Consider the following 15052-nt stretch of genomic DNA (forward strand, 5'->3'; position numbering starts at 1 on the left):
TGGGGTTGAGTACTTTGTCCACCACTGGTCATAACATAGTTTTGTATTTTTGTCAGTGAACGCCCCAGCTGCGCTGTGGTGCATGTGCAGAAGTAACTGTCTCTCAGTCTGCATATTTGACTAAATAACTGACAAATGCACTTAAAAACTTGGCAAACTGGCACACACGCAGACAGGAAAACACAAAATAAATGGCACAATGTAAGAAGTGATAAGTTTCCTGGGGAAGGCACGATAGCACACATACTCCTGCACTGATTAAAGTGAAAAAAGAAGGAAATTGCAGCCTTGAAGGCTGTGGAATCCTGATAAGACAGAGTGTCTGAGAAAGTGACAAAATTATTCCCACGTTTCTGTTATTTAGATTTGAACCTTTTACATGTTTTTCACCAAATGAGAATATTTTGTGTCTGTACATTGTTTTTGCTATTTAGATTATGAGTGTGCATGATGATTCATTCTGGTTGTTAACAGTAGTACAAAGTGTGCCACTGGACAATCTATAGACTGGAACATGCTTGCAAAAAAAAAAATAAAATAAAAATGATTGTGTGCATAGGAAATGGTCAGGTCAGGATAAAAAATGGACTACTGCATGAAAGGGATCTTTTCCGCAAAGTGGCCTGCCTCCCACAAGAAACTGGTGGTTTTGTCCTTATACCCCTTCACCATGGTCTGGAACACAAATATTAAAGGTTGAATTTTCTTATTCCTTTAGCTCTCTCTTCTTGCCACAACATCCTTCTCTCAATGTAACCCTCATCCCACTTCCGCACATGTCCAAACCCTCTCAACCTCACCTCTCTTGCTTTATCCACTAACTTCACCTGGGCTAACCCTCTAATGTAGTCAGTGAGCTTGTCACGCCTAATAAGAATCATTGCATGTTAGTTTCTACCTCCAGCTCCGAGTTTTCTCTTCTAACATGATAACTGGTGATTTGCTGAAAAGGGTTAATCTCATTTTCTATGCTATTGCACCTGTAATTCGCTTCATATAAGACTGTCTGCTACAGTAGTTCTCAAAATGGGTTCCAGGTTCCCTCGGGACCACCACAAAAACAGAAAGAGCTCTAAAGGACAAAATTAATCCCCAGGAGGACTGGATGACGTTCTCATTGATGTATTGGCATTGTGAGACGACAGGACACTGAGCAAGAAAGAGACACAGTAATAGTGTGTTCGGGTATTCCAGCTAAATTTAAGCTCTGTTCAGTAAACTGGTATATTCTAACTAGCAGGCAAGAAAAGAGGAGGAATGTACAGATTTAAAGTACTTAGATTGATCTGTTTGGTACTCAGGTATTGTGTTGGATCAGTCATAACATAGTTGTGAGTTTGTTTACAGTATTATGAAAAAGAGTAATATTTACATGCTTTTGTTTTCATGAGAATGTTTTGTATTTTTGTCAGTGAACGCCCCAGCTGCGCTGTGGTGCATGCGCAGAAGTAACTCTCTCTCAGTCTGCATTTGGAGGTGAGAGAGATAGGTCTGTTGGTGGAGTAAACCTGTAAATTTTGTTCCAGTCTTAAATGAATGGCATTGTGATAATATCTTTGGAGATTTATGTAAGATAGTCGTAATGCATAAAGTTCAAGTCTGTACTGTAAAGCATTTTGAAGTTACCTGAAAGTTAGTGTTCCTTTTAAGTGTTGCTGTTAGCTTCGCGTTGCGCCTTGCGACGCAAAGCGTTATGGGGAATGGAGTTTTCTGTAGTATTTGTGTGAAACGAACGTAAAAATGCATTTTTATTCTCCCAATGTTATATATGTGTGTGTGTGAGTACACATAAGGTCATTGTGTTTACTCTGTGACGAATGAAACACGTGAGACAGGGCATAGGTGTTTTATTTTTGTCACCACTTTTGTTTTTTTTGCACCTTTTTTACAGCATGCTGAGAGGAAGATGTTGACAGATGCAGTCCTTGTTGCATGATGTATCATTGCAGGTATATTAAGAGTTATTGTATTTACTTTGTGATGAGGCAAGGCATATTTATTTTATTTTTATCATTTGTTCTACATTACTATTTCATTCATCCTTTACAGTAATCTGAGGGGAGGATGTGAATTGATGCAGTGGTGTGTTACAAGACCTGCTACAGTACCACCACCTCTCTTCCTTCTTCCTCTACTGTTCTCTGTGTCCACAGAAACTGCTTTTCAATTATAGCAGTGACTTGTTTTTCTACCGTCAATTGTAGGGTGGTTTCTATCATGTCAGATGATGACACTTGTTTGAATTTTGTTTTTTTGTCCAACACCGTCTACTGTATTAATAACAAACACTGAAGCTGATTACAAAAACAACTGAGAACCAGCTAGCTAGCCTTGCTATTCTAATTGGAGGAAATCATTGTAATTAACAAATGTGTTTATTTATTGCAGTCTACCAGAAAAAGGTCTTGAGCGTACTGGCCGACCTCCGAAATCACCTTAGATAAGCACAACCTGCCTCTTCAGCCGTGAACATTGAGAGGATGGAGACCATAGAGGATTTTGAGAGAGAGGAGCAACAACTCTGTGATGCAGAAGCCTTTGATGCCCTGGTAGGTATTACAAGTCTGGAAGTAATGGATAGCCTAGCATAACACAATACACTATATAACTATATAATATAGGTATAATTAGGTGATAATTAAGCAAAATTACAATTTCACAGCACAATGCATTGTGAGCTTATAGAGCAGCTGCTCCTGACAAGGAGATTTGTTGTAGAGGGATAAAAATGAGGGTTTGACATGTGAAATGTTATTCTTAAATATATCATTCACATTGATTTATAAATGTAATTTATTTTTCTTTAGGCTCTTCACTAACGCCCTAATGGCAAATTTCAACAGGAAGGGGAAAAAGGGAAAGAAGCCTTTGGAAAAGACGAAGCTTTACAGAGCAATACAAGGCAAGTCCATATTTCATGTTGACCAAGGGAAGAAAAATAGCTCCTGCCAATCTGTACATAATGATTGGACAAAACATTTCCATTCCTGATGACATTTAAAATACAATGCCAACTGTCTATCATGGCTATCTTAACATTTGCTCAAATGGTTTTGTATTAATTCAGTATTGCTAGTGGATGCTCAGGCAGCATATTTTGCTTACAAATATGGGGACTTGCCTTTGGATATTTCTAATCATTTGTCTTTTTCTGCCCGTGCAGACGGAGTCATGAAATTTGATGCGACGGCCTCCGAGAACTTCATAAAGATGCATGCCGCAGAGCATCTGAGGCATGTGCCACAAAGAAGTGGCGGTGGAGGGTACACAACAGTCTGATTATCCGTGGAGAATGTCACTCCCTGTTCACTACCTGTTCCTTGTTTTTACTAGTTGGCAGGAAATTCAAAGTCAAAAGCTTTATTAAAGTTTTACTAAGTCTTGCCATCCGTGTAGCAAACCTTTAATGACATGTTTGTGTCAGTGACTAACAAAAATAAAGATGTAAATAAATGAGTGTGGATTGAATTGTGATTTATTTGTAAACCTCTGTGTATAACTGTAGTCCCATGTTTCCAGGAGGTGGAGGACCTGTTTCCTGTACCAGTTAATTTTCCTGTAGCTTCATTTGGCTCAGCAGCAGGTTTGAACTGGAAATGCATTGCACCTTTGCATTTCCAATTATCTGCTGCTGAGACAATCAAATGAAGCTATAGGGAAAATGAACTGGAACAGTATGCCACCTTCTGAAATGGGACTACAGTTATGCACAGAGCCTAGAAGCAGCATAAAAGCCATGTGTAAAATAAGATTAAATTTGACATGGAAAAGACGTCCATAACGACCACATCTGGACTACAATTAGCCTTTATATAGAGGTCCTGTGGACATTAATAACTGGACGTTCGGTAGACGTCGGGGAAAAAATGTGTGACGTTACACTCTACACTTTCATGGGACCAAATTTGGATATGCAAAAACGACGCAGAAAAGACGTCATTTCAACCTCAGTGGGTTCACAGTGAGGCATCCTCTCACTCCACTCAGCTGCGGATGTGCATGTCACACTGCTCGGTCCCACCAGCTGGTAGCCATGAGCACAGCTGAAGCTGCAGGTGTTTCCATAGCTGAATTTCATGTCTGAATCACCTCCACAGCTGGCGACGCCATTCTCCAGCTCCAAGATAGCGGGGCACTGGACAGCTGCAAGACAGAGGGAGGAACAGAAGAGGTCAACAGCAGCCTTTTTAAAGAATCATATAACTTTCCCTTCATAATAACAGACTTAAATACTATAAAATCCTGAATGCTAGAAACATAAAAATGTGAGCGTACCAACACAAAATGGCTGTGAGGAATTCCAGTTCCCAGATGCTCCACATTGCAGAGTGTTAGAATTTTTTTTAAATTAAATTTACATTTCTTTAAATCAAAGTCATATCATTCAATATCACATCAGTCCTCCACTCACCTTCACATGTAGGCGGCTGCTCCGACCACTCTGCGGAGGCTGTGCACCTCAGGGGTCTTGACATACTCAGCTGGTATCCTTCCTCACAGGAATACTGGCATGAGGAGTTGTAGGCAAAGTCTCCATACTTATGAGTGCAATTCACACTTCCTTTGTGTGGGACGGTCACCTCCTCTTTGTTGCAATTAACAACTGCCAAGAAAACAGGACAGTTAGATTTCAGGTCCTGGCTGAGGGTGACTTAAAATAAAACAAGCACAACATGAGTGTATTTTCTTACCTTGCTCACACTGCTCTCCATAGAAGCCTTCAAAGCAGTCACACTTGTGGCTGTTGATGGTTTCCACACAGTCTCCATGGTGGCATGAGTCAGTCTTACAGGCAGCTGGAGAAAATAAAGTACTTTCATTAAGCTTGAATAGAATATTATAATAATTTCGCTGAGCTTTTATTTTTGAAAACACCATCAATACATAATTTAAAACAGTTAAATCAAGAGATTCCCTAATAATGAACAACTATACCAAAACTAAGGCAGCTACTTTTACTCACCTGTGTAGCAGAGAGCTGTCTTCTTCTTCACGCACCTTTCATCATTCCACTTGCCCTCCTGCTGACTCCTTTTAATGTACATCTCCACACAATCCTCATTCAGCTCAGAGGTCTGTCCACTCTTGCCATTGTTTGGTTCGCCAGCTGCCCAGTTGGTTGCCTCTGCTGTCAGAGTCTTGTTGGTTCCAACCCAGGTCCACACGTTATTGATCTTGCGGATCCCGATCCAGTAGTAGGTGGGTTTCATGGGCAGCCAGCTGTTGAGATGTTCGATCTCCTCCTGGTTCTGGATAGCCACCATGTCTGTGTAGTGCTCCTGGCACCAGGCTCGAGCTTGCTGCCAGTTCATGGTGGTGTTGGAATAGTAGTAGGAACAACAATCCACGCTGGTCCACATGCACAGCACTGAGGATGAAGGACAGAGACACATATTAGAGGGTAGGGTAATTAAGATGAATTTTAAAGTCATATCTAGAAAAGGTACATTACATTTACATACTTGAGCAAAGAAAGGTCAAGCTGATCCATGAGGCAGAGGTCTTAGATCCAGGGGTCTGAAGGAATCCACAGAAGAGGTCCTGTAAAAATCATCATAAATTAAGTTAAATTCATGTATTAATGTCTGACCTTATGCAAAAAATAAAAGAATTTGCACTGAAGAGAACTAAACTACAATGTTACCTCTACACTCACCATTTTCAGTAGTAAAGTTAGTAGTACAGTATGTGTAATAGCCTACAGAAGAAGATTCTTAGATTGCCAGCTTTATATATACTGGAACCTCGTCACGGTCTGACTTTTCACTGGAAATCCCCTTCCCCAACTACTGCCCCATCCCACCAGATCCTTGGAAAGCTTCCCCCCTCCTTTCACTCTTTGAAGCAAGAAGGTTTTTTTTTCTTTCTTTCAAGAGGAAAAACTTGGCAAACTGGCACACACGTAGACAGAAAAACACAAAATAAATGGCATGACGTAAGAAAGTGATAAGTTTCCTGGGGAAGGCACGATAGCACACATACTCCTGCACTTATTAAAGTGAAAAAAGAAAGAAATTGCAGCCTTGAAGGCTGTGGAATCCTGATAAGACAGAGTGTCTGAGAAACTGACAAAATTATTCCCACCTTTCTTTTATTTAGATTTTAACCTTTTAAATGTTTTTCACCAAATGAGAACATTTTGTGTCTGTACATTGTTTTTGCTATTTAGATTATGAGTGTGCATGATGGTTCATTCTGGTTGTTAACAGTAGTACAAAGTGTGCCACTGGACAATTATTTTTGTTTTGTTTCAGTTGCAGTTTGGTTTGGTATAAACAATATAATTACTTGGTTAAGTTCAGGAATAGATCATGGTTAGTCTCTGCCATGTGGATATAAATAGCCACTTTGGCTTTTATATTCTGGGTGCAAATAGCATTGTTAGCTACTGATACCTGGTTGATAATAGCATCTGCTTATAAATAAATAAAAATGGTCAAAAGCAAAAGATGGTTTAAAGTTTTATTATGTATAAAAATCAGCACAGCTTTTGATATACAGAAATATGAATAAACATTTTAAATGCAACAACAGTCAATAAATAGCACATAATATTATGTAACATTTACAATAACATGAATAGAACCACATTTCCAGCATGCTCATGAAGCTGTAGAACAATATGTTCAATATAAAACTCCACTGGGAAGAAAATACATGCCTAAACAACATTACAGAGCAAATCTTGAAATTCAAAGGTGAAATTCAAGAAAACAAAAGTTTCCCTCTCTCTGCTGATAGCTCTGACATATTGGATTTCTCTGTTTATACTGATGTAAATTATTCATATAATTCAAATTACTATGACTGCTAATCCACATACAATTATCTTAATGATATATACAGTTGTTCTTATTTGTCCCTGAAGAATATGACTGTGTTCTATATGAGGCTGTCGATGCTATTTTTGTAGGACTGAGGAGGGACATCAATGTCAGAGTTGCTGTAAGAAAAGACAAAAGAAGAAGATGAGCACTGCAATTCAACAGAAAATTAAAAAATCTCTGATTTAAGAGAGATGAATGCTTATTAACCTCATCTGTTCAACTGAAACTTGTGGCTTTCTTCTTCAGTCGTTTGAGGATCCACATAGCCATGGACAGACCAGATAATGTCAGGACGCCCCCTGCTGTGACACCAGAGACAACGGCAGTAACTGGAGCTGGTGGAGCTGTGGAAACATGATCAAATGTCAATTATTTGATATTTTAAATTCAAACTTGTATTTTAATCGGGTCATATTCAAATTTCTTCCAACATTTAGATTTTTTTGCTGTTGTTTTACCTTGGCAGGTGGGTTTGTCCCCTGTCCAGTTGCCATGACGATCACAGATGAGCAGCTTGTGTCCCTCTAATAAGTAATCTTGATTGCATGTGAAGGAGCACTGTGAGTTGTACACCTGCTCACTGCTTGAGCAGCTGACTTGACCGTTTTCAGGAGCCTCAAGTAATGGGCATCTCACTGCTGTGGGAAAGAAACAATACAAATTCAGATGTTAACCATCGCTTATTTCACACTCACAGCCTCAAAGCCTTTGAGCATGCATGTAAAGTATAAAAAGAATAGTGCGAGGTAAAATCAGCCCATGTATGTACCTGTGCAGGTTGGTGGTGTGGAAGTCCACTGGCCTGGGTGTGCACACTCTGTGCTGAGTGCACCCTGCAGCTCATGGCCTTCATCACAGCTAAAAGTGCAGACCATACCAAGCGGGCTTTGGGTAGAAACAGGTGAAGATAGAGAGGGACTGCAGCTGATCTGGCCATTTGTTGGAATCTTGAGAGCAGGACATCCTGTTGCTAAAAAGAACAAAGAAAAGATGATGAGATGTCATGAAATAGCACAAAATCAGTTACAATACACTGTGAAAAAACCTGTGCAGTAAGCAAATAGTGTTGTAAGCATAGGTGTATGTCAGAATATGCTGCTTTACCTTTGCAGGTAGGTATGGCTTTACTCCACTGTCCATCCTCAGAACAATGAATGGTGTGCGCTCCCTGCAGTTCAAAGCCTCTTTCACAGATGAAGCTGCAGGTGGAATCTGGCCGCAGTTGAGTAAAAGGTTGGCTGCACTGTGTGATCAGGTGAGCTTCTCCCTCTGGATTCTGGCAAGTAATGGCTAACAATGGAAAATAAGTTTAAAAAAGTATATTTAGTATGTTTGTCATGACAGGCACAAATCATGAAAGCTCTTTTTAATCATACAGAAGGCGGCTGGATTTCCCTTCATAATAACAGACTTAAATACTATAAAATCCTGAATGCTAGAAACATAAAAATGTGGGCGTACCAACACAAAATGGCTGTGAGGAATTCCAGTTCCCAGATGCTCCACATTGCAGAGTGTTAGACGGGGAACCAACGAGAGCGTAGCCTTCATCGCAAGTGAACACGCAGGTGGACTGGTAGCTGAAGGGACCCAAGGGATTAGAGCACTCAATGGATCCATATTCTGGACGAGACAACATCTGACACTGAACCACTGTGGACGACAAGACCATCAAAAACATGTTACAGTGGGCTCCATCATCGTGATCATTAAATTTCTTTAAATCAAAGTCATATCATTCAATATCACATCAGTCCTCCACTCACCTTCACATGTAGGCGGCTGCTCCGACCACTCTGCGGAGGCTGTGCACCTCAGGGGTCTTGACATACTCAGCTGGTATCCTTCCTCACAGGAATACTGGCATGAGGAGTTGTAGGCAAAGTCTCCATACTTATGAGTGCAATTCACACTTCCTTTGTGTGGGACGGTCACCTCCTCTTTGTTGCAATTAACAACTGCCAAGAAAACAGGACAGTTAGATTTCAGGTCCTGGCTGTGGGTGACTTAAAATAAAACAAGCACAACATGAGTGTATTTTCTTACCTTGCTCACACTGCTCTCCATAGAAGCCTTCAAAGCAGTCACACTTGTGGCTGTTGATGGTTTCCACACAGTCTCCATGGCGGCATGAGTCAGTCTTACAGGCAGCTGGAGAAAATAAAGTACTTTCATTAAGCTTGAATAGAAAATTATAATAATTTCTCTGAGCCTTTATTTTTCAAAACACCATCAATACATAATTTCAAACAGTTAAATCAAGAGATTCCCTAATTCCCTAACCCCCTACGACCTGGTGTCCACATATGTGGATATGACATTTTGGGTTGTTGAGACCACAATACTAAATTTTTCTCTACAATGGCCTGGTGTCCACATACGAGGACATTATACTGCCACTTAGTCGTGGCAGAAGAGTATAACACATTACAGGTTTGATTCAAGATGGCCGCCAACACACCTGGGAGTTCAGATGGCAACTCCCGATCCAAACTTCGCTCAGGTAAAAAATTCAATCAAATTTCATGGCTGATTCTTGTTCAGATATGTATAAAAGTGTTCAATGTTTGTTATGGAAGTCAAATTTTACAAAAGTTAGTAACTGTAACGATTTACCATGCCGCTAAACATGATGTCCACGTATGTGGACAGAGGGACTTAGTTTTGTTAGTTTTGTTGAAAATGTCCAAATGTGGACAGAGGGAGTTAGTTTTGTTGATAATGTTTATATGTTCTCATAAATGCTAGCAACAAAATTTGAAAATTAAATTGTATTTTGGGATGATTTTGGTAGAAAACAATAGTTTACTACAGTACAAACAGATATAGCATGTTTTATTAATAAATCTACATAGATTTTTGTTTGATTTTTCTCATGATGTTTTTTTCCAGAGCGTTATTCTCTGTCAAGAGCAATGGAGTTACTGGGGTTAATTGGTGGAGACAACTCAGAGGTGGAAGATTTGTCAGACATAGATGATCCTGTGGGGGATGCTGAATATCAACCCTCACGACAGGAGCCAAGCAGCAGTGAAGAGGACAGTAGTGGGTGTGAGGACCCCATTCCACGACCCTCTAAGCCTATCAGGGGACGTAAACGTCTCCGTGATGAATATGAAGGATATCGTTCAGATCGTGACATTGCCAGATCACGCACTCCCAGACGTCGCTCTCGGACACAGCAGGATGAGACTGATGTCTCAAACAATGTCCCTGAAGAGACAACACCAGGACCAAGCCATCAAAAACAGTCCAAGAAAGGGCGTGGAATGCGATGGAGGGCTGAGGATGAAACTGTGCAGGACAGAGAGGGCTGGACCCCACTGGACTACATAGAACAGTATATTGATAAAGATTTGATGAAAATGATTGCAGATTGCTCTAATGCTACGTCACTGGCTAGAAGTGGGAACTCACTCAATGCATCAACTGATGAAATTTATCATTTTTTTGGTGCCTGTATTTTGATGTCTTGCGTACCGTATCCTGCAATCAGGATGTACTGGTTCCCCATAGGAAAAAAAAAAAGATGGAAGTAGCAGTTTTGGAGTGAAAGTGAAATGTTTCATGTTCCATGCCATGTTTAGAAATTGAAATGAACAGATTACAACAGTATCAATGCAAAATGTTTAGAATGTTTTTTACTTCCCGCAACTGTTAGCAGCACTTCAAATGAGCCATATTGCTCAAAGGGACGCAGTTGTTGTTTCTCATTTTGTTTTTGCACTCAGGAAAAATGCTGCTGTGTTCAAGCACCAAATAAATAGTTTTGCACATCAATACCTAATTGTGACTTTATTGTGTTCTATTGAAATTTAAAACGAATGTCCTCATATGTGGACATCATTTTTCTCAGAAACTACATTATGTAAAAAGATAATTCTTTGTTTTTACACTCATCAGGTCCCAATCTGCCCAAATAGCAAAGAGAAATTAAAAATTCATGCCATGCAAGAGTTCGGGTCTTAGGAGGCTAATAATGAACAACTATACCAAAACTAAGGCAGCTACTTTTACTCACCTGTGTAGCAGAGAGCTGTCTTGTTCTTCCTGCACCTTTCATCATTCCACTTGCCCTCCTGCTGACTCCTTTTAATGTACATCTCCACACAATCCTCATTCAGCCCAGAGGTCTGTCCACTCTTGCCATTGTTCGGTTCGCCAGCTGCCCAGTTGGTTTCCTCTGCTGTCAGAGTCTTGTTGGTTCCAACCCAGGTCCACACGTTATTGATCTTGCGGATCCCGATCCAGTAGTAGGTGGGTTTCATGGGCAGCCAGCTGTTGAGATGTTCGATCTCCTCCTGGTTCTGGATAGCCACCATGTCTGTGTAGTGCTCCTGGCACCAGGCTCGAGCTTGCTGCCACTTCATGGTGGTGTTGGAATAGTAGTAGGACCAGCAATCCACACTGGTCCACATGCACAGCACTGAGGATGAAGGACAGAGACACATATTAGAGGGTAGGGTAATTAAGATGAATTTTAAAGTCATATCTAGAAAAGGTACATTACATTTACATACTTGAGCAAAGAAAGTTCAAGCTGATCCATGAGGCAGAGGTCTTAGATCCAGGGGTCTGAAAGAATCCACAGAAGAAGTCCTGTAAAAATCATCATAAATTAAGTTAAATTCATGTATTAATGTCTGACCTTATGCAAAAAATAAAAGAATTTGCACTGAAGAGAACTAAACTACATTGTTACCTCTACACTCACCATTTTCAGTAGTAAAGTTAGTAGTACAGTATGTGTAATAGCCTGCAGAAGATTCTTAGATTGCCAGCTTTATATATACTGGAACCTCGTCACGGTCTGACTTTTCACTCCCCTTCCCCAACTACTGCCCCATCCCACCAGATCTTTGGAAACCCCCCCCCCCTTTCACTCTTTGAAGCAAGAAGGTTTTTTTTCTTTCTTTTAAGAGGAAAAACTTGGCAAACTGGCACACACGTAGACAGAAAAACACAAAATAAATGGCATGACGTAAGAAAGTGATAAAATTCCTGGGGAAGGCACGATAGCACACATACTCCTGCACTCATTAAAGTGAAAAAAGAAGGAAATTGCAGCCTTGAAGGCTGTGGAATCCTGATAAGACAGAGTGTCTGAGAAAGTGACAAAATTATTCCCACCTTTCTTTTATTTAGATTTGAACCTTTTAAATGTTTTTCACCAAATGAGAACATTTTGTGTCTGTACATTGGTTTTGCTATTTAGATTATGAGTGTGCATGATGGTTCATTCTGGTTGTTAACAGTAGTACAAAGTGTGCCACTGGACAATCTATAGACTGGAACATGCTTGCAAAAAAAAAAGATTATTTTTGTTTTGTTTCAGTTGCAGTTTGGTTTGGTATAAACAATATAACTACTTGGTTAAGTTCAGGAATAGATCATAGTTAGTCTCTGCCATGTGGATATAAATAGCCACTTTGGCTTTTATATTCTGGGTGCAAATAGCATTGTTAGCTACTGATACCTGGTTGATAATAGCATCTGCTTATAAATAAATAAAAATTGTCAAAAGCAAAAGACCTTTTAAAGTTTTATTATGAATAAAAATCAGCACAGCTTTTGATATACAGAAATATGAATAAACATTTCAAATGCAACAACAGTCAATAAATAGCACATAATGTTATGTAACATTTACAATAACATGAATAGAACCACATTTCCAGCATGCTCATGAAGCTGTAGAACAATATGTTCAATATAAAACTCCCCTGGGAAGAAAATGCATGCCTAAACAACATTACAGAGCAAATCTTGAAATTCAAAGGTGAAATTCAAGAAAACAAAAGTTTTCCTCTCTCTACTGATAGCTCTGACATATTGGATTTCTCTGTTTATACTGATGTAAATTATTCATATAATTCAAATTACTATGACTGCTAATCCACATACAATTATCTTAATGATATATACAGTTGTTCTTATTTGTCCCTGAAGAATATGACTGTGTTCTATATGAGGCTGTCGATGCTGTTTTTGTAGGACTGAGGAGGGACATCAATGTCAGAGTTGCTGTAAGAAAAGACAAAAGAAGAAGATGAGCACTGCAATTCAACAGAAAATTAAAAAAATCTCTGATTTAAGAGAGATGAATGCTTATTAATCTCACCTGTTCAACTCAAACTTGGCAGCTTTCTTCTTCAGACGTTTGAGGATCCACATAGCCATGGACAGACCAGATAATGTCAGGGCGCCCCCTGCTGTGACACCAGAGACAATGGCAGTAACTGGAGCTGGTAGAGCTGTGGAAACATGATCAAATGTCAATTATTTGATATTTTAAATTCAAACATGTATTTTAATCGGGTCATCGGGATGACAAGACCATCAAAAACACGTTACAGTGGGCTCCATCATCATGATCATTAAATTTCTTTAAATCAAAGTCATATCATTCAATATCACATCAGTCCTCCACTCACCTTCACATGTAGGCGGCTGCTCCGACCACTCTGCGGAGGCTGTGCACGTCAGGGGTCTTGACATACTCAGCTGGTATCCTTCCTCACAGGAATACTGGCATGAGGAGTTGTAGGCAAAGTCTCCATACTTATGAGTGCAATTCACACTTCCTTTGTGTGGGATGGTCACCTCCTCTTTGTTGCAATTAACAACTGCCAAGAAAACAGGACAGTTAGATTTCAGGTCCTGGCTGTGGGTGACTTAAAATAAAACAAGCACAACATGAGTGTATTTTCTTACCTTGCTCACACTGCTCTCCATAGAAGCCTTCAAAGCAGTCACACTTGTGGCTGTTGATGGTTTCCACACAGTCTCCATGGTGGCATGAATCAGTCTTACAGGCAGCTGGAGAAAATAAAGTACTTTCATTAAGCTTGAATAGAAAATTATAATAATTTCTCTGAGCCTTTATTTTTGAAAACACCATCAATACATAATTTCAAACAGTTAAATCAAGAGATTCCCTAATAATGAACAACTATACCAAAACTAAGGCAGCTACTTTTACTCACCTGTGTAGCAGAGAGCTGTCTTCTTCTTCACGCACCTTTCATCATTCCACTTGCCCTCCTGCTGACTCCTTTTAATGTACATCTCCACACAATCCTCATTCAGCCCAGAGGTCTGTCCACTCTTGCCATTGTTCGGTTCGTTATCTGCCCAGTTGGTTGCCTCTGCTGTCAGAGTCTTGTTGGTTCCAACCCAGGTCCACACGTTATTGATCTTGCGGATCCCGATCCAGTAGTAGGTGGGTTTCTTGGGCAGCCAGCTGTTGAGATGTTCGATCTCCTCCTGGTTCTGGATAGCCACCATGTCTGTGTAGTGCTCCTGGCACCAGGCTCGAGCTTGCTGCCACTTCATGGTGGTGTTGGAATAGTAGTAGGACCAGCAATCCACACTGGTCCACATGCACAGCACTGAGGATGAAGGACAGAGACACATATTAGAGGGTAGGGTATTTAAGATGAATTTTAAAGTCATATCTAGAAAAGGTACATTACATTTACATACTTGAGCAAAGAAAGGTCAAGCTGATCCATGAGGCAGAGGTCTTAGATCCAGGGGTCTGAAGGAATCCACAGAAGAAGTCCTGTAAAAATCATTATAAATTAAGTTAAATTCATGTATTAATGTCTGACCTTATGCAAAAAAATAAAAGAATTTGCACTGAAGAGAACTAAACTACATTGTTACCTCTAAACTCACCATTTTTAGTAGTAAAGTATGTGTAATAGCCTACAGAGGAAGATTCTTATAAGCACTTCACTTCTACAAATGAGATGTTGAGTTTTATGTGCCTTTATTTATATTGGAAACCCTCGTCACAGTTGGAATTTTCACTGGCAATCCCCTTCCCCAACTACTGCCCCATCCCACTGGATCCTTGGAAACTTTCCCTTTTCCTTTCACTGTTTGAAGCAAGACGGTCCTTTGTTTTAAGAGGCCAATTAATTATTTTTATTGTAGGTGTCAATAGAATTAGTTTTACTGGAAATAAGCACTGCATTTAAGTACACTTTTGAGAAAGTTTTATTTGAGTATTTGAGTTTTATGTTACTTTATCCTTCTACTCCACTACACTTCACAGGGAAATGTTCCATGTTCCTTTGTTCCTTTTACTTTTCACACTACATTCATTTCACTGCTTTTACTAGTCACTTTAAAGATTTGAATTTTCATCCCAAATATATGATTAACTTGTAACATAAGATTTCTTGTTCTGGATTAAGCTACTCAGCTAAACATAAAGT

At 39.8% G+C, this 15052-nt stretch overlaps 1 pseudogene across 1 annotated transcript; it reads right to left on the reverse strand.

Annotated features, from left to right (window-relative positions):
* Positions 1 to 2807: 2807 nt before the first annotated feature.
* Positions 2808 to 14627, reverse strand: LOC146323898 (P-selectin-like; annotated as a pseudogene). Its single transcript, XR_014771213.1, has 19 exons — positions 14508 to 14627; positions 14313 to 14391; positions 13814 to 14218; positions 13542 to 13646; positions 13262 to 13453; positions 12949 to 13081; positions 12802 to 12851; positions 10849 to 11346; positions 8874 to 8978; positions 8594 to 8785; positions 7932 to 8480; positions 7597 to 7797; positions 7286 to 7465; positions 7062 to 7171; positions 5463 to 5541; positions 4964 to 5368; positions 4692 to 4796; positions 4276 to 4603; positions 2808 to 4143 (listed from the first exon to the last, which is right to left on the reverse strand). The product of XR_014771213.1 is annotated as a P-selectin-like (transcript).
* Positions 14628 to 15052: the final 425 nt, after the last annotated feature.

This window comes from Lutjanus erythropterus, chromosome 7 (assembly GCF_056507025.1).
Source record: "Lutjanus erythropterus isolate fLutEry1 chromosome 7, fLutEry1.hap2, whole genome shotgun sequence".
Classification (NCBI taxonomy): domain Eukaryota; kingdom Metazoa; phylum Chordata; class Actinopteri; order Lutjaniformes; family Lutjanidae; genus Lutjanus; species Lutjanus erythropterus.